Source organism: Zootoca vivipara, chromosome 10 (genome assembly GCF_965207765.1).
Source record: "Zootoca vivipara chromosome 10, rZooViv2.hap1.1, whole genome shotgun sequence".
NCBI lineage: Eukaryota > Metazoa > Chordata > Lepidosauria > Squamata > Lacertidae > Zootoca > Zootoca vivipara.
In genome coordinates this window covers 29,133,310-29,153,649 of record NC_142593.1, presented here as the reverse complement: position 1 = coordinate 29,153,649, position 20,340 = coordinate 29,133,310, and the positions used below count along the sequence as shown (strand labels likewise).

The following is a 20,340-nucleotide window of genomic DNA, read 5'->3' as shown; positions in this document are numbered from 1 at the left end:
CTACACAATGGTTCCATTGGGTTATTTCATTAAGAGCCAAAGCAATGCAGAGATCAGCATATTTTGATAGTGACCTAAACCTCCATACTGTGGAAAAGCACAAATATAAGTATTTCCACTGCAAGATGCCTGTATTAATGGGGATTCTGGTGTGGGTGTTAGTGAGTAGCAGGGGTGGGTGGGTGGGTTTCTGAGCTTGTATAATCACATAATTGCACAAGTTGTCCTCCTCACAGCTGAGAAGGGGAGGGGCAGCTGATAAGCTATTGACATCATGGCATTACTTCAAAATTCAACTACTGGCTAGTTTGAGTCAGCATTATTATAGTGGTACCACAATTCTGCCCACCTCATATTGTGCCATTTGACTGTCCCGTTCTATCCCCAGACTCTCATTTTTGCCCCGACAACTCAATAAAAAATGATCTTCTGTCATTCTCATCCAATAGCCTCTTGTGACACATTTCACATATATTTTGAATATACAGTAATTACAAAAACACAGGAAAACGTAACTCCTGCGGTCAAAGTCAGCAAGCCCTCCTTCATAATTTACCATTGCAAAGTCACCATTTAAATATACTAGGTGAGACATGATATACATATATCAGCTTGCAATCAGAGAACAAATTTATTTTTCAGTGCTGAAGGCTAACTAAAAAGTCCCCCAACTTCACCCAGCAGACCACTTTAGGGTGGCACAGGACTCTTCTGAAACAAAAAAGCTATGTGAAGCCTGCAGTCCATCAAGCATACAGGTCAGCCATTCAAAAATAATGAAAGGTACAGTTTAAAGAAGTTTGGCAAAGGTTTCTTGCATTCAGCAAAACTCAAAAGACAGAATCAAAAATTGAAAATTTGCTTCAAAATACCTCAAATTTCTGTTGTTGAGAAATGATTGACAAATAAAGTAATTGTTCATTGGGAACAATTGCTAAGAAAATTTTCCCTACTAGACTGATCCAACTAAGCAGGTGGCCTCATGGCATCAATTCCACGTATATGTTAAAGTACTTTAGTAGTTTCATATTCAATCACTTCTTTAAAAATGTCGGGTTTCCAGCGACTAATTAGTGCTTTCCCTTTAAAATACAATATTAAATTATCTTCCACTGCAGGCACTGCCATGCTTTAAAATTTAATAACAGTATCCATGATCTTATATCACTAGGTTACAAAATTCTTTTTAAACAAAATGTTTACACTTTAAGCAGTTTAAATGAAATATTGTTTCATTCTCTTTGGTAGTTAACGATCATATTACTGTGATGTAAATTTATACATAAATGTATTTTTGGTTAAGTTCAATAGCTACATGCTACGGTAGTGGCAAGGATGCATATTCTACTCTGCATTTTAAGCTGTGTGATGCACAGAATGTCTAAGGCTCCTATGAACATTCCAGTTCGCATTCTGAACACTGTAAACTGGAGATGACAACTTCTTTTGCCGTGGACAGCAAAATTACTGCAGGTAATGTGTGTCAGTTCTTTTTTCCCAGACAAGCATGTACAATGCGACCAAAACCTGCTACAAAATACTTTTCAATCAAAGCAAACACTTAAAAAAATACGGTATTGGTTATAACAGTATCCTGTTAATTTATTTATTTATTTATTTATTTATTTATTTATTTATTTATTTTAATCTTCTGCCCATGACTTTTGAAGCAATTTTTGAGAAAAGACTAAGGGAAACTACTAGACCAGATTCATCTGGCTCTCCCTCCTCACTGGTCTAGCTTGCCTAACCCCTTAAATCCAAATGCACGAGTGTCTCCTTTATAAAAGGACAGTATTTTGTTGAAAAATTATTTTATTAGCTACAACCCACCTGCAAATTTTTCTGTACCATAGGGAATGAGCAAGGAATAGGGAATTGGAGCAATAAAATCAAAGAGATGAAGAATTTATTTTGGAAATCATCATCCCCAATCTTCTTGGCATTATCTAGCCAAACATATCCACAGTGGGATTCCAAGCATGTTTTACCCTGAAGTAAAAACCACAAGTTCAATGGAACTTACTTCCTAGTAAATTGTGCTTAGGACTTCAGAATTAAACCCACTATTTGGCTGTGGAGGTTCTCACCACCAGAAGCAAAAACGTTGTCATTCTGGGAGTCCACGGTGTTAACATGGACACGAAGACTTGGCCTCCTAAAATGTGGTTTAGGGTAGCAAAATCAAAGAAGAAACAGGACCACCCAAATCCTCGCTCTGATGTGACTGTTTAGACCACATTGGGCTTCCTTTTTAAATCAGGAAGCTCTCTTGCTGTCGCCAATTGTGTAGGAACAACTTTGTCCATTTCACTATCCGGAACAAAAATCTGCTTTTCATCAAAACCGTAGCAGTTATTGCAGTTGCATTCTCTTTAACTGCACTGATAGTTTATATTTTCAGACAATTAAAATTAAGAAAACATTCACAATAGCTACATCATTTCACTGTTAAAAAAGCAACATTTTCTAAGGATTGTTTGATCTGCTAACATTGCTTCTATAGATGTTGTCTCTAAGCAATTAGTCCTCTCAGCCCTTTGTACAAAGTCTTTTCTCTTTAAACAGGTATTGATTGAATATTTAAAAGCAAATACTGCAGTTTAACCCAGGCAATAGTTGCATCCCGCAAGTGGCACTCATCCTGCTATGTTTACAAACTCAGCCACTGTCCTTAACTGAGTTTATCTCACTCTACATCTCTGGTTTAAGTACTAAAAGATAAAAAAATTAAAACATATATTAGATAGATTTCTAGGCCAGCATATAAACTTAGTATTGGCTCCAATCATATTGCAAATAATAGGGTCAACTGAATGCTGTCAACAATCAACATTAAAGACTGGTAATATTAGCCCCTCTCTGCCCCACTGAGAATAAAGCAACACTTTGCATATACCGTAACTATATTTTCTTTTTGTTATCTTTTTTAACTGCAGAGGAGGGAGGATAACATTTAACTCATTCCCTGATCACATTTTTCTCCATTTCAAATCACTGCCTAAGTGGCATTTCCTCTAAAAGGTTTGCTTCAAGTGTTAGTTTAATCACACTTTCAACTTCATTGTTTTGCTTTCTGTAAAATTTCCCCTCCCAAGTAATTTTGCTTTTTTTGTGTGTGATCAAAATAAGCATTGGGGCATAGTGAAAAGTGAGTGAGCATGTAACATAGTTTACTCTTTATATTCTGGCATGCCCACATAGTCGGGTCTGCCAAAACAACTGTTTATTCTAAAGGTAGCATCAATTCTTTTGTAACGTCTCCACCACAAAGAATTTTTAAGAACAAGTTCCAGAACTCAGAGCTCTACGGTGGTCTTAATTTATCAGATATAGTCCGGGCATTGCTATAGACAGAACTTGCCAACATCAGCGGAGGGTGTAAGTCTGACATACCCAGAATGTCACCAGAGTACCAAGGCAGCACCACACATGGCTCTGTTGCCTATGAGAAAACTCTTTAGCTCTTTTTCATTAGGCAATGTTTGTCAGGACCTGCACTGGGAACCTTCATTTCTGCATGGCTGCCCTGTGTGGTCTGCTACCCAACCTGGCACCTTCCTGGCATTGAAGTGTTCTCAGGTCCCAGACTTGTTCCTTAGATCCATGTTGGCCATTGGGTCCTCCGGGACTTGAAAGACTATGAAGGCTTCCTGTTTTGACTTCCTGAACATGATCTTCCTTGCTCTGGTGTATTCCTGTGCATTCTTCAGCTCCGGTTCCCACTATGGTCTCTCCGAGCTAACTCCTTGGCTCAGCTCCTAGTTCCCAGCCTCCTCTGACAGCTGACTCTGTTGTGACACTGTGATACAGTGGCATCCAGCCTGTGGCCTATGCCGTCCCTTCCATTTCCTGTTCTTTACTCCCATCCTTGACAGTGATGTGACAGAACACGGGCACTGGCTTAAATCATTCTGGCATAACAAGATGTTCTCATTCATTCAGCACTGATGTCCTGAATTGCTATGATAGCTTTATGGACAGGGGGAACCTGTAGGAACTGGGGGAGAGGGTCAAGACTTATGGATGTGAGAGATGGAGCACAGTAGAAATAACTAAATCTCTCATCTGTAGCAGTGGTAAATTTAATTATTCCAATCCAGCCCACTTACTTTACTCTTAGTTGCAGTGCCGCTACTATGATCTCGTTTAGAAAGAAATTATACATTTGTCTTCAAGGACTCCCCCCCCCCCCCGCTTGCCACAATAGTTTACAAGATCTTCTAGGCACACTTGCTTAACAGGATTGCCCAATAAAATCCAGGTCCTTCTTTAATGTAATGTACGCAAGCATTAAAAGTTGCCTTCTGTTTTCCAGGAAAAAGAAAAGTATGTCTTTTCATGGGAAAGTGTGCAATCCGTTTTGCTTGTTTGCTTTCCTGGCTAAAGGGTGAAAACCTCTCATGCATTTTGACATTTCCAGCATGTACATATTTAACTAACCATTTGGGAATTGCCACAAATGCCTTACTAGGGAATGCTTCAACACAGTTTATCATATCCTACGCCATTTCCTGCTGAAAGGACAGGTGAGCCAAAAAGAGTGTAAACATTCTGGCCCCCTCCCCAAACCTACTCAGTTCTATATCACCTTTCTGGAGCGTTCTGGAATACACACTCATGTGAACATGCATGTACACTTACTAATTTGTCGCCTACCTGGATTTTACGTTTCATGCATTCTTATACATTCAGTACAGCTTGCACTACACCCCCACCCCTGAAGAAAAGACATTTCCAGGTGCAATCCTGTGCACAATCCATCTATTTAAACTCCACTGGCTCCAGAGAAATTTAAACAGCCTAACTATGTGCAAGATTGCAGCCAAAGTGTCCTGTGGCACCTGAGCAACTGATAAATAGTAGCCCAAGAGCTCACATCAAGAGTCTAATTCATTAGATGCCTTTGTTAAAACCACTTAACTTGATAGCAAGAATCTGTAAGGTGACAAATGAGCCATAGTCCCATCACAAATGACATGAATAAGTGGCAGATTCCAGAATTGTTCTTTTTCCACTGCACAGACATTTGAAATACAGCGAATTGTGTGGCAGAATTTTAGCTTAAAGATTTGCCACACTTGATAAAAAATAATAACAAATTTCAGCATATGTCAGCAAGAACTACACACCCAGAAAATTGTTTTAATTGAGTGTATATTAACAGACATCTTCAGCTGTGGGTTGTAGTGGGGGGACCAGTTTCTTTCAGATGCTTTTAGTCTATATTGTAAATTCTAGACAGAATGAGGCTAATTTTCATATCACCTCTGTATTTGCAGTCTAGGCCATAAACCACATTTATGGCACCTTGTGACATCTTGGTCTTGTGTCAGAAAGAAATTACATTTCATTGCTGAGGATGTTCATATCCCAATACTTTCTCCAAAAGTTGAGATTTGTGAAAAATGGTTTAAAGCTACCTAAACAGACTTTCATGATTACACAAGACAAACGCAGCTGGTGACCCATAAAAGACCACCACACAACATTTTGTTATAACAATAAGAAAAAGTTGCTAAATTCTGATAAGCAAGTTTCTCCCTTCCTAATACACCCCTCTACTGCTAGATGATATTCACTTCATTAAGTTATTCAGCAATCCATTGCGACCACACAAAACATGGGAAAACTAAGAGATTTTTGTTTGGTGGCTTGGCCCCCACTGAAAATAATCACTACCAGAGATATTTACAGATTGAAATGATAATCTGTATGCTGTAAATGCCGCTTACAACACAGACATATCCAGATTTTATAAAAACATGTAACACAAACCTAAGCCAGAGCAGTTGTGAGCTTCCACTCTATTCTTGACACTTGAGAGTAAGTTGAAAGAATACATTTAATTCCCAGCAGCATCTACACATTCTATTATTAAACTTTATTATTAATAATGCTTCATGAAGTATAACAACATGCCTTAAAACAGTTTCTTGCCACTTAAACTTCTACTTTATAGTGCTATGAAATGCTCAGGGTAGGTTAAACGCTCTATTACACTGTTTATATATTTTCGCAGCCTCAAAGTAAGACGGCAATCTTGCCACCGTTCGTTTTCAATGCTTACACACTCCAGTCCACAATCTAGTTAAACCAGAGTGCTTTGATTTAAGTTGACTGGCACCCTAGTCCTAACACATCATTTAAAAACAAATCCCACTAGTTTTGAAAGAGCTTATTTCCAAGTAAACATGCTTAGGGACATAGCTTTGGGTGAGTCCTTTCTCTCTAGTGACTGGCTCTTCTTCTCTATAAGCATTTATTTTAAGCCCCACTGATTCCAGTGGAACTTACTTCCAAGTGAGTGTGCTTAGGATCACAGTCCAAATCAGCTTATTAACATGTACTGCACCTTAACCAAGCAATGAATCCTGCAAATAAGGTCATGTGAAATGAAAAGGTGGGGGCGGGGAGGATGAGGGCAAGAGAGAAACACATAGGAAATGAAATTTCCTATATGACAAATAGGGGGAAATCTATAGCCAAATGAGTGTTACCCATTTTAATTATATTATTTCTAATCCTAAAAATACAAACCATCACAAAAAAATTTTTTAAGCATATCAGTATGAATTTTAGAGATCACCTTTACTTCTGCCAAAGGCAATGGAATGGAATGTTTACATTTATGGCTGACTCATTGAGGTCACATCGCGTAAGACACCGAGGGGTATCCATTGGGTTTCATCAGGTTTTAATAAAAGGGGAGAAACTAGACAATTAGTCAGCTAGAATGTTCAGTGCTTCCAAAGTTTAATTCAAAAAAAATATTAGTTAACCCTCCAGAGATGCAAATACAAAAAACACAACTGAGTATTCCATTCTAAAAGATAGCCAAAAGCTTCCGGGAGGAAGAGTTTAAAAGCCTTGCACAAATAAAAAAATTAATAAATTATAAACTGAGGCAAATAGCTGCCATCCTGAAATTATTCAATAGCAATCCCCATGATTCCAACAGAAATTCCCCAAAATAAACTTGTTAGAGGATTCACTGTGCCTTTACGTTACATTTTGCTATAGAGGTACAGTAAGAAATAGGTGTAGTCTTTGACTTTCTGAATGATTACGGTACTTGGGAGGAAGGTTCATATAACCAGGTACTGCATATGCATAAAACTTTAAGGTTCTGTAGTAATTGCACAGCCACTGAGCTCTCAAAGCATCAGAACACCATTAAGCTGCAATTTTTGAATGATCACATTGCAATCCCACCTCCATTTTTTTTTTATAAAAAATGATTTCCCCATGCTTCCAATTGCACTTAACAATGACTAAGCAATCATGCTATAGTAGCCCTTATGTAATAAATAACCAATTGAAAATGAAGTGTGCCTTGCCACGCAGCAGCAATCAGCTTTTATCTCTGTCCAATCAAGTTGACATCTGAACTGCCTAATCCTCCTTTTGTAAGGCACATAAGACTTTGTTGTCACTGTTGGTTTTGTGAATTGTCTCTATAAGCTGCTCTGATTTCCTAAAGATGACAAATCCCAGCGAACAGCCAAGCTCTGCTGCACTGCAGTCAATGCGACAGTTGAGATTAAGGTACAGAACTGAAGATACTAGGATTTAATCACCTGTCCGCATGTAACATATTGACCGTCAGCTCTCAGGAGATTAACTTAAATCTGTTCAGAGCAGCAAACCAATTGCTATATTCAAAAAGCAAAGGAATGTGCCTGAATATCTGCAGATTTCACTTGCAACTTCTGCAAGTCTGCACCAACTAGTTCTAAAGTATGTATGTTGTACTTTACAAACGTAAATGCTGCAGACCTGTCATTTAAAGCCACAACTTGCTACACTCAGTAAGTTAAAAAACTTTTTAGCAAGATGTATACTTTTTTTCTGAATTTCATTTATATCATTTAACTTGCCAGGTAGCCAGGAACGTACATTTACATAAAACCTGAATTTAATACGGGGAAAGAACCCACATTACACAAAATACAACATGATGTGTAGAAATGATGAAGACACTATTTTTATTTCCATGAATAGAACTTTGTGAACCTCATATAGAAATAATCAGAGAGTTTAAAACCACTCAGATCCATGTTATTCTAATTTTGGTTAGGCTACATAGCTAAGAAGTTGGTCTATGTCCAACAGGTTAAAGTCTGAAAGTTATTAAAGTGATCATTCTCTCTGGCATCTCACATGAAATCATGACTTGCTGAGAACATTTAAAAGGCTGCTTGTCTTGTAGAGAAAGTATGCCCTTGATTAGTGTGTCAAACGTCTGAAAAATTTACTTCTTAGAAATAATACATTTTAAAAGCAAAGTAATTGTGAACAAATTCTATTTAAATACAACAACACTGGCAAATAACTTTCCTTTAGCAGCAAGTTCCATAGATTTCAACAGAACTTACAACTTAGTAAATGTGTTTTGGATTGCGGTGTTACCCATTTTTATCCACGTAATAAATGGAACATATAGAACTTAATTAGTTTTCAGTCATAAATGTTGAAGTTGAACTGGTAGGAATATCCTCCTAAGTGTTACTTAATATTTTTAAATCACAGGACAAAAATATTTTTACGTCTATGAATATATGCCTTAAGTATATAAATGTATTTAGTTTAGGTATATTAAGACAGGTACCTGCTTACATGAAGGTTTATGAAAAGTCAGCCATCTGCCCAATTATCATAAGAATTTATCAACAAGTGAGTTATTTGCCTACAACTTTTTTCCAAGTAAACATCCTTACCATGAGGGTACTACATTGTCATTATTACACGCATAAAGGATTTCGGAACAGGCAACCCAAACAAGTAACTTTAACTGCATTCTATACAATTATATTTGTAATGCAACCCCAGGTACACATATCTGAGACAACCTCGCTATAGGTGCAGTGTTTATCATTTAGCACACTTTAGAGAAAAGCAAACCTCATATATTCCAACTATATGCAGTTATCAGCAAGCATAAATTGGCTATCTAATCATTTATGTCATATTTGGAACCTGTCAAAAAGAGATTTCTTTCTGCTTATCAGCTTCATTTTACTCATCCCTATGAGTTGTCTATTGTTACCCAAGCAGTTTTGTGAACTCACAGAAAGATCTGCAGGATCAAATCATAGAACTGCCCCCCCCCCCAAAAAACTAGTATCATAACATACAATAACAATTCATATATGTATGTTTTGCTAAATTTCAGGCAATGCTTTCCCAATCTTGAGGATTTTAGCCAGTGAAATATATTCCAGTGCTTCCAGTGGCCCTGAGTAATCTTGTATAATATTAAGAATAGATACAATGTGCACTGAAGCATAGGGGGGACATATAAATGCTTCAAAAGATGCTCATTTTATTGACTATAACTTCCTTAAAATGTAAGCAACACATTATGATAAAAGACTCCTTGAACCTTATTTAGAACTGAAGTAGCATCCTGAAATAACTCTGTAAAAAATAGGTCTTGGTTCACAGGTGATTATACTCCTATGTCCTGCCTCTATTATGCCTTAGGGTTTAGCATTATTATATTACATATAAATATGTATACTCTATAACGACAGTGCCACTGCTAAGTGCCACTGGGAAAGGGGAAAAAACCAACATATCTGTCTAATGTAATTGGCCAACTGGACACTTTTATATCCTCTAGTAAAGCAAATGTAAGGTACTGATATATTTAAGACAATGGTCTTCATGTTTCATTTTATATATGCTACTAAAAAGCATTTTGTCTTGAGCTAGGAATCTACAGACCACCTCTGCAATATTGGCTGGATGCCCTTCTTCCGCTTAATCATCTTAAAACAGTAGCAGGTATGTGGTGCGTACCATAAGCATTTAATTTTAAAAGACCTATATTGGTCTAAAGACGAGACACTACAAGCTTGGCCAGTTACGTAAATATGAAAATAACAAGTTCTACAAATCAGATAAACAGCATTATTAAAGTGACACTGTTCTCACATGATCTCCCAAGTCAAGTTTATTGAGCTACTCCAAAATACAACTATTTTCAAATAATGAAACACATTCTTCTATAGATTTCCCTTCTTCCTTCACACAAAACTAACACTGGGTGAAAATTAGATAAATAATGAAGTTAGACCACTTGCCAGGGAGCAATCTAGCTTTGCTTAACTTACAGCTAAAGTTGGAAAGGCTGCAGAGAGACAGAGACCTTTTCCCATTCGGATCTCCCAGATTCCCCCATCTCAAAGCAAAGTGTGCAAATGAAAAAGATGCTCTGGGAGGGATGCTATGTCGAAAACCGAGGCATTAAAACAAAAGTGACGTGCTGCACACAGCCAAGTTGAAAAGGCCATTTGCACTTATGCCAGCTTATTTCTTCACTGCACTGTTTGATAACTCGCAGGGCAAGTACTCCAAGGTCAGACAAACAAACCTGAGTGCACTTCACAATATCAAAACACACCAATGACGCGAACTAACTTCATGAAAGTTTAAATACTCACGCGGCTGATGGAGGATGGGGAGGGGAGGGGAAAGAGAAGAGACACAATTTCTCTGCAACTTTAACTAGGTTGGGTTTGAGTGCAAAGTTACTTTAAAGCCACCCGGTTACGCTATGTCCGCGCCACGCACGTTCCCAGCGCATGCTAAGCCTCCTGCCATATAAAACATTGCAATGCCTCCACGAGGGGCTGAAGGAGCAAGTCTATGCTACTTCTCGATGAAATCGCACGTGTACTTACATTGCAAAGGGCTGGATGATCAGGCTAGTCCTTGAGATATTTCCCCCTTCTCGGGAGCAACCGAGGGAGAAGAAGAGACAAGACACCGAGGAGAGTGGTGGGGAGGAGGAGGAGGAGGAGGAGGAAAAGGAAGCAGGGGTGGGGGGAGCCGTTAGTTCTTCCAGCCTTGTAAGATGTTCACCACCTGGTTCAACATGCAGCCTCCTTTAACCGCAAATACGCGCGCGCGCAACGCACACGCGCGCGCACACACACACAACCTTGCAAAGCAATCCAATGAGCAGCCAGCGGCTCTCTGGCGATGGTGGCGGCGTGCGTGTGTGTATCTGAGGATTCAGGAGGCGAAAGTGCCCGTGCTGCTGGCCGGATTAAAAGTAAGCAGGAATCGTCCTGAGAGCGTCTAGGAAGGAAGTGACAGGAGGCGAGTGGGGGGAAAGAACAGCTCACAGGCTTTGTAATATCGCGGATGGAGTATAGAGAGAGAGAGAGAGAGGCAGGGAAAGGAAGCTTCACAACTACACGCCCGGCGAAGCTTCTCTTGCTTGTGTCCTCCCTCCTCCTCTCCTCCTCCTCCCTTCTTCTTCCTCCTCCTCCTCTTCTTCTCCCCTCTCTCTCCCACAATCCCAAACGAATGACTCTCTCCTGTCGAGCTGGAGAAATAATCAGTTTCACTCTTGAAAAAAGGGGGCGGGATCACATCCCGAAAGCGTTTTAATAAAACAAACACAGTGAGAGTGAGTCGGGAGACCAGCTAGGAGTCTAGCAGGGGAGGAAGAGGCGATGGCAAAGCTCTCTCGCTCTCTCTTTCTCTCTCGCCCCTCTCTAGTCTCAATGAGATTGATAAATTACGCCACTACCCTACTTTAATTATGTATATGGTATGCAGAATAAATCACCCAACATCAGGCACCTCAATCAAGCACTTTTTAAATGATAATTGCATCTTGGCTGAATCAATCTTGCCATGCCTGACATTTTGCTAATTTTAGTTTTTTACCACGGGGGGGGGCGGTGTAGGGAGAGCGCGCTCACGCGTAAAAATGGGGGTGGCATATCTTGGTTAGTGGATATGGGGAGTCGAAGGACTTGGCATATGCCACGGAACAATCCTTGGTGACAATCCTTATTATTATTGTTATTATTATTATACACGAGTGAAGCGATCTCGCGGCAGAGAAGCAGAGAACACCGTCCCGCAGAGGTCGGTCCCCCTCCTGGTCAGGTCTGTCTGCGCCCCCGAAGATATTGGACGGGGCGGGTGGGGACGAGGAGGAGAGGACGTGCGAGATCGTGGCAGGAGTCGTCTGGGCCAGCGAAGTGGTCTCGTCTCGGCCAGAGGCGACCCCGGCAGCTCCCGAGGCGCGCGTGGATTGGGAAGTTAAGGGGGAGGGAGGGTAGGAAGGAAGGAAGGAAGGAGGGCGCCCGGAGGTGCCCAGCGACAACACTTGCAACCCCCCCCCCAAAAAAAACACCCAACAACAACCCGGTGGGTCGGTGGGCTTGCTGGCTGGGATGGATGTGGAGCCAGGAGGGCGAGGGGACGGAGCTGGGGTGCGGGAGCTGCTTAAATGCTTAGGAAGCGTGGCGTCTTCGTTTGCCCATTGAGGTCAATAAAGACAGATGAGGCTAAAGCAGGGAATCGACCGGCAGATAAACGCTAGGTACGTGTCCGGATGGGCTCCGATCCGAGCCCTCCGGCTCAACGGGATAGCGGATCGGAGGAGCGGCGAGGCTCTCGGAGGAAGCAGCAGAGGGAGTCCCGCTTGCAATGCAAGGGAAAGTTCGCCGCTAGCGGCGGCAGCACCATCTCGTCGACATTGGAGGCGGGCGGCAGCGCTCGCTCCACGCTGCTCAGCCAGCCTAACTTTCCAACGTGCTCGGAAAACATTTCCCCGCCCGAAAGCCTTCGCCCAGCCGGGGTGGGAGGCGAGAGGCAGGCGGCTGTTGTCGTTTCGTTTCTCGCAGCGCGCTGACCTTTCCTCTGCCCCCCTCCTCCCTCCACCTCTGCTGCGCCTTCCTCGCGGACCCTCCGCTCTAGCCAAAGAGTGGAGCAGCCCCACTACCCAAACTCGGGCGGCTTTCCCGTCTCCCAGCGCCAGCGTGACTTCACTTACCCGGGACGTCTCCAAACTGCACAGGAAACAGGCGCGCGGGCTCCGGGGGAACAAGCGGGATGCTCCTACTATTTGTGGGTGGGGGGGAGCCAGATAAAACTCGCCAGGCTTTGCAGCTGGGTCGGGGTGGTTGGAAGATAAAATAACGGTTCCTTCCCTTCCTTGCCCGGGTCTCAGGGAAGCCTAGGCGCGCTCGCTCGTCTGGCAGCAGCTCGCGTTCCCTGGTGCCACGTCTGAACAGATCCTCACTTGGCCTTTGCAAACTCCGCTGTGCCAGCTCACCAGCTCAGCTCTGCCAGAGCATCGCCCGGGAAGAGCTTGAGAGCAACCTTGCCCCTTTGCCTGGCGACCGCAGCGCGGCCAAGAAGCGCTCCCTGGGCCCTAAAGTGGCCGCTCTCGGAAAGGGGACAGGCTGACTTGCTGACCTTCCTCCTTGTTTCTCTAGGGCGATGGATCACTTGTGAAACTCCACGACGGTCTCCTTTCTCGATTCGTAGTAGTTTTGGCACTTGCCTTCTGATCTGTACATGGAGGGTTGTGTTTTAATTGCGGTGGGGGGGGGGTAGAGGAAAGGTGTTCATTGCGTTCAAATACAGAATAAAACATGACTTTTACAGAGGTGATAAATTAAGGGCATGGGGCATGTATTATTATTATTATTAATATTATTTTATTCTGCTCATCTGTCTTGGTTGCCCCAGCCACTCTGGGTGGCTCCCAACAAAAAAGAGTAAAAACACAACATAGCATCAAACACTAAGAAATTCCCTGTACAGGGCTGCCTTCAGATGTCTTTCAAAAATCACATAGCAGCTTATCTGTTTGACATCTGCTGGGAGGGTGTTCCACAGGGCAAGAGAAGGAGAAGGCCCTCTGCTTGGTTCCCTGTAACCTCACCTCCCACAATGAATATTCAGGTATATGAATATTGCTTAAACATTCACACCACTTCACAACCTGATGAGGCCCTGAAAACAAGAGACAATCCAGGTTAAATCCAAAATCAAGAGCAAGATAATCTGACTGAAATGTCACACAACAGTGAGCAAGCTTTGAAGCTCCAAGGAATGCTTCTTCAGGCTGGATGTAAAGCAAAACAAAAAGTAGAATGTGGGCAAATGGAGATTTTTTATTTATTTTAAAGATGCCCAAGAATCTCTTTTTTCTTTCCTCCTCTCTTTTTCTGTTTGTTGTTTAACAACCCATCTGAAGAAGAGTGCTGGGGTACTTTGAAGCTTGCTCAGTATGTGGAGACATTTACATTTCTCCTACTGTGCATATCACCATATTGCTAACTTTTAGATTCCCCCAACCCCATGAACCAATGCAGCCATTGTATTTTTTAAACGGAAACATAAAAGCATATATTTAATTAAATATCCCTGTTGCCAAAAGAAAAGTATTTGTACTTTGGAATTCAGTGGCTTTCTTGAATAGAATAGAATAGAATACCTTATTGTCACTGTACATAGTACAATGGAATTAAAAAGAAAAGGAATGGAAAGGAAAGGTATCTAATTATTTATACGGAATAAGGGACTGAACTTCTGTTCCCTGCAAGGGTTGGGTGGTGTAGACCTCCCCCTCTGCAGGCAGAGGCTTTCTGGGTGTGGGACCAGGTTCTGCTGCTGTCAGAGTTCACCAGTGGTAACTCTGAAAGGAGCAAGGCCAGAAACAGGGTATTCAAGAATGCTGGAGGGGACAGGTTGGGAGTGGTCTTGGATTTACCCAACACACTCCCAGAAAGAGAATATCAGTGTCATCGGGAGGGGGAAATTTGGAAGGCTGAACAGTGGTGGGTCTTGGGAATGGAAAACCCGTCTCCTTCTCTCTCTCTGTCTCTGTCTCTGTCTCTGTCTCTGTCTCTGTCTCTGTCTCTGTCTCTCTCTCTCTCTCTCTCTCTCTCTCACACACACACACACCCCTTGCCCGTGAAAGCTGGCAGATCTTATAAAGTCGCATTTTCTCTGCCACAGAGTTCTCCACCACCTATGATTGCCCTGCCCACTTACCAATTCAACATAATTTGCTGCTGCTTAAGCATTATTTTCTGGGCGTTAGGATTTATGCCACTGATGAGTGGACCTTCCAGCATTTTGTATGATATCTGAATCCTTCCTTACATTGTTTGGTATATCACTGTGATGGGAGTGTTTAAGATAAGTTCTAAGTACTGATCACACCATTTATACATATTACGTAATTCAAATGCTGCCAAGTCCTCTCGACCAGACCTCAGTGTTTTGTCCAGCACCTGGCACACAGATGACACTATAGATAGTAGCATAAGGAAGAGATAGACTAAGGAATCTATAGCTGAACAGGAGGGGAGCAAGAGGTGTCTATGAAGCACACACCTTTGTTTCAGACAGAATCCATTTTCAGCCATTCTTCTACAATTGCTATCATTCCCATCAGATACTGCACCTTTTTTTTTTTTTTTTTTTTGCTAAAGGGAAGCTGTATTCAAGCACTGCACAATGATGGTGCTGGGCAGATTTAAATTTAAGGTTCTCATGTCCACATCCAACAATTTGGCCATGGCATGACTCCTTCTTTGTGATGGAGGAATGGATGATAATGATGCCATCTAAGATGGTCATGTGCCTATCAGTTTGGATGCACCACAAAAGAATGGTTTCTTACATATTCAGGGTATATGTATGCAGACATATTGAAGTTTATAAATGAATTTTAAAACAAACAAACAAATACAAAATGGCCTGAAAAAACCCTGTGAATTTCCAGAGTTGAGGGCATAAAGACCAGAAAATGTAGAATAACTTTTTTAAATTGCCTGGAGAAGGAACTTCCAGGTTCCCATTGAACACCAAAGACAAAACTCTTGCACGTCATAGTGACACTCATCATAGCACACAATACAAGGTAAGGCTGTAAATTAAGAGCAACGGGACATTGTTTTATTGCTTCACTGATCCACGTGTTATTGGAAAGACTTGATATTCTAGTATTTCAACAGGCAGACACATCTCTATCATGGGTATAAGAGGCACACCATAAATGGCTGAGGAGCAATGTTACCATAGTTCAGTTTTTGGATTTATTTATAACGTTTTGAACAGGAACTGGTTTTGAAACAATGTAGAAACCCTTCAGGATTGAAATCCACAGCATCAAATAGCATCCAGGACAATGTGGGCCTGTTGATAACTGCTACACGTTCAGTCATACAGCATTAGCATTTTCTTTTCAGCACCAACCCTGCTTTTTCTTCCACAGTGACAAACAAAACATACACCTTTAACGTGATAATGGTGCAGACAACAGGAAAAATCTAGTTACCTCAGACAGATGACATGCTTTAATGCACTATGAAGGTTGATACACTATAACTGCTTTGTGGTTTCAAGATTCAATGTATGCCTATTCTTTGGACCAAGCTCTAGGGGAAATTCACAATACAGTCATATCTGATGTTGCGTCTGCTGTGGGTTGCGTCTTTTAAAGATAAGAATGCGGCAAGCCCAGAAGTGTTTACTTCCGGGTTTTGCCCCATGCGCATGCGCAGAAGCACGTTTTCGCACATGCACAAAAACGCCGCTCTAGTTATGGACATTTCAGGGTGCGAACGGCACCCCGGAATGGATTGAATCTGTAACTAGAGGTACCACTGTACTGGCAACGGCCACTTAAGATGTATCCAGAAGATGCATGAAAGCACATATGTGCACAGCACCAAACCCAGAAATGACCGAAAACGTCAGAAAACATGTCACTGAAAGGGCGGAACAGGGGCAGAGCAGAATGGAGTGGGGTGTGCTTATACGTGTTCCACCAACACGCATGGGGTCCAAGAATGGAACCCCTGTGCAAATTGCTCATTGACTGCATATCACTTAGTGACTATGCAGCCACATTCCTGAAACATGCTTGTATGAATGCACACCACTCATTAATGCACCACACAATGACCTACCACTGATTGTGGTGAGCTGCCTCACTTGAAAATCATCGTGCTTCACATGGTGTGAGATGGTGTTTGATTTGTGATGGCTCTTTCACAAAGAGGAAAGAACTACTTGCTGTTGCAGCCATCAAAAAGTCCGAATCATGGAGAAACTTCTGCTAACCTGCGCTGATTTCAATGGGAGAGTTAATCTCTCCTTTTGAAAGCAACAGAGCTTGAAAGTGCTTAAAAGTTTGCTGAAATGTGCACACCGTTTTGTCCCCAGCTTTCAGGTTTAGGTGGTCCCTTTGGATCTGGACTACAGGCTTTAAAGTAGATCATTTATGTTTTGGATTGCAGTAACACCAAGAATTCCTTACAAGATACCTGGCTGTTCAAAGTCACAGAAGAAGAAGGGAACACATAATGTTGTCTAACCTCACAGCCCCATAAATTGGATTGAGGACCATGATGCACCAGTTTTGTAAATAAACATGCACATATTAGTGAAAATAGCATTAAAAATTGTATTATATTACAGGAAAGCTGTTTTTGCAAAAATGTGTACACAAGGGGAAATTGTATGCAAAAATGTGTGTATTAGGAGATATTCATCGCGAAATGCTTATGAATTTTCATGAGGACTTCATTCTTCAAAGCAACAACAACAATGAATTTAAGACTGGAGAAATTAGAAGTGAGAGAAACATTGCTTTTACCCATTGCTAGCAGGGGGAACGGCTGCATGGTCATGGGGTATGGGCTCATTTCTTTTCAGAGTCACCAGCCTGCACTGGTGGAGAGAGGACACTCCTTCTTTCACTCTAACAGGCCCATCTGCCCCTTTACACCCTGGTTCTATCCAAGGAGACAAGCAAGGCATGAATGGAGGCAGAGGCTGGGCTCTGCCATGGAAAGAAAACTTCTCTTCCATCACTTGCAGCACCACCTGACCCTTGAAGCCAGCTTGCCTCCAAGGAAAGAAGTCATGCACACAGAGAAAATGAGCCTACCATAACCTGACTTCATACAGAGTTCAGTAAAGAATCTGACTATAAACAAACATCTATGGTCCCCACAATCTCTTAGTCATTTCAGATTTCTAGCATGTGCTAGAAGGGCAGTAGAGTGCTCAGCAGGACAAAACTTGCTTCCAGGTGACCTATTGAACATTCATCCCGATTTCTCTTCACAAAGTTTGTGGGGAGGTTATACAATGTTGGCTGTTTGTTGCATACTCATCCTGATTTTTTTTTGGGGGGGGGTCTATACAGCTTTGTATCAAAATATTGTTCTCTCATTCTTTCCAGTCATTTTCCTTACTGAAAATGTCCAATTTTGGGGGGAAGTGGATTTGCTGTGCAAGAAGGCTAAATCCACTTTCATTTCGCAAAATGAATTTGCAGATCTGCAATTGAATTATTATCCACAGAATAGAAACAGTCTGGAAGTGGCTCTGAGGTGGGATTAAGGAACTGGATTTCATAGATATCTTAATGGTAGATGTAGGACAAGAGAAGCTGTTGCTTGTTCAAAGCATCTATTTTTTTGCGCACAAAAACAGGGTGATCAAAATTCAATCTACAGGCTTTATTAGCTGCTGTTTAGACAGATAAAGAAATACTTTGGAAAATCCTTACCTATGGTTACCCAGGAACTGTATGTTCACATAGCCCAAACTGGTCTGAAATTATTCAAAGCAAAGCTGGGGGTATTTAAAAAATGCAGGAAATTATATGCACCAAGATGGTTGTCTCTTGGACAAGGGGTGACAAAGCTCAACAGTGTCTGTCATCTTGGTATGTTGCCAAACACACAACACAAAATCACATGGGAGATGGTGAAATAAGGGGAGGGGGAATTATATGAAGCCAACCCAAGTGTAGTGAGCAAAATTCTAGAATCTCTTGCATTTCTTTGGAGGGAAGATGCTGCAAAGTGTTGAAATGTCTCAAAGGCAAGGCTCTCAGCTTGACAGGGCAAAGGTCAACACTACTTTGGCTCAATAGCCCGAAATCAGAGAATGACACCACTGAAAGAAATATATGCAGTCGCTTCATATGTCCTGTGCATCGTCTACATATTTAGGTTATTAGGGCCCAGTTTTTAAATAGACATGACCTTATCCTGGGGACTGATACTCAGTGGTTTGTGCCAACATTATTTTTCAGTCAGAGCAAAGATGCCCAAAGCAATGAATAAGACACATCCCCCTTTTTTTAAAAAAATAGTGTTTCAGTACTTCATAGACAAGCAGTATAGAAGTCAAATTGTTTCCTTCATTCTTGAAACTCAGTAGAGAATATTTTTAGGCTTCAAATAAAAATAGTTCTTACAACACCTGAAGAATCTTCCTGTGTCATTTAGCATTCAATATAATTTACACTGAAACACCATCACCTCCAGACCATTATTTTAAAAACATGTGTTACAAACAGCCAATAATTGGCAGCAAATCCCCGTTGGATTCCTTCCAGGAAGGTAAGATTAAGGGTTCCTGTTAGGCCTAGGCCTGCTGGCAACAGGAAACAGAAAATCTTGCACCATTTCCCAGCCTTCCACCTGAAACTTACATCTGAATTAAACAAAACACACAGGGGGAAAAATGCACAACAGGAGGTGTAATTATTGGAGTAATCAACCCTTCCATACCCTTACCACGGGCTGAGGTGCAGCCAAGTGTCTCTTTCCCTTACAAGTATGATTATTTCATGGTGAGCTCAGTTAACATCCCCTTTCAGTAATTATCCGAGTTCCCCCCCCCCCCTTTTCAATTTGGAGTGATAGTCAAATGTTTATTTCTTCAAAAGAAACAGCGCTGCCAATTTACATTGCAAAAGCGACAATTAAATTACAGAGTGCCAGAGTCACATTTGAATACCCCAGAGTTTACACATCCTAACCCTGGGTGACTTGGGTTCCATTTTCTGTTCAGAGTTCAGCCCCACCCATGCCTTCCTATGCTCCTCTCTACCACAGGCCTGTCTTGAAAGAGTACTTCGCGAAAGCACTTCTTTCTACATCTCTCTGCTTTTAAGCTTGGCCCATGCTGGGTACAGCTCTTGAAACAAGCTTTAGGTGAATATATATATATATATATATATATATATATATATATATATATATGTAAGCTGGGGCGGTTGCCACAGCAACCCACCCTGAGAGGAACCAAGGCTATAGATTGATCTACCCCACAAGATTTTATTCAACAATACTGTTTTTTGTTCTCCAATCATTCAGAATATTCTTTCAATCCATATTGCTTTTATAATTGCCCATAACATATAAATTCCCAAAATCTCGTTATAATAGGATGTAGATTCCAGGAGGGTAATTTAAATATTTCACAATCCATAGGGGAGAATGAAAATGTATATAATTTCTTGTGGAATGAATTAATTGTAAAATATATTTTCAAAGGCAGGAGCTAAAAGGGTGACACATGTATATTAAATACCGTGGCATGCCATGGCTAAAACGATATAATGTACAATAAGTAGTGATTAGGGAGAAGCTTTGTCATCCGTATACCTTTTAGTACACACAACTGCAGAGTTTAGCTTGAGCCCTAAATCCAAAAAAGGAAGCAATAAATAGAGCTTTTTGTAATATTGAACAATCTTGCAGGAGG

The 20,340-nt window shown here is 41.3% G+C and overlaps 1 protein-coding gene across 17 annotated transcripts in view; it reads right to left on the bottom strand.

Moving 5' to 3' along the window:
• Positions 1-20,340, bottom strand: part of MEF2C (myocyte enhancer factor 2C) — a 170,104-nt gene that overhangs the window by 137,548 nt on the left and 12,216 nt on the right. For 2 of the 17 annotated variants that reach the window (XM_088653047.1, XM_088653049.1), the window contains exon 3: positions 12,803-19,284. The exons of 10 other annotated variants lie outside the window; for them this stretch is intronic. The gene's annotated coding sequence lies outside the window, so the exon portion shown is untranslated. Of the gene's footprint in view, positions 1-10,118; positions 10,408-10,448; positions 10,619-10,688; positions 11,348-12,802; positions 19,285-20,340 lie in introns of those variants that run through there. 5 more of the 17 variants (XM_088653053.1, XM_088653055.1, XM_088653060.1 and 2 more) reach the window with 5 other exon arrangements.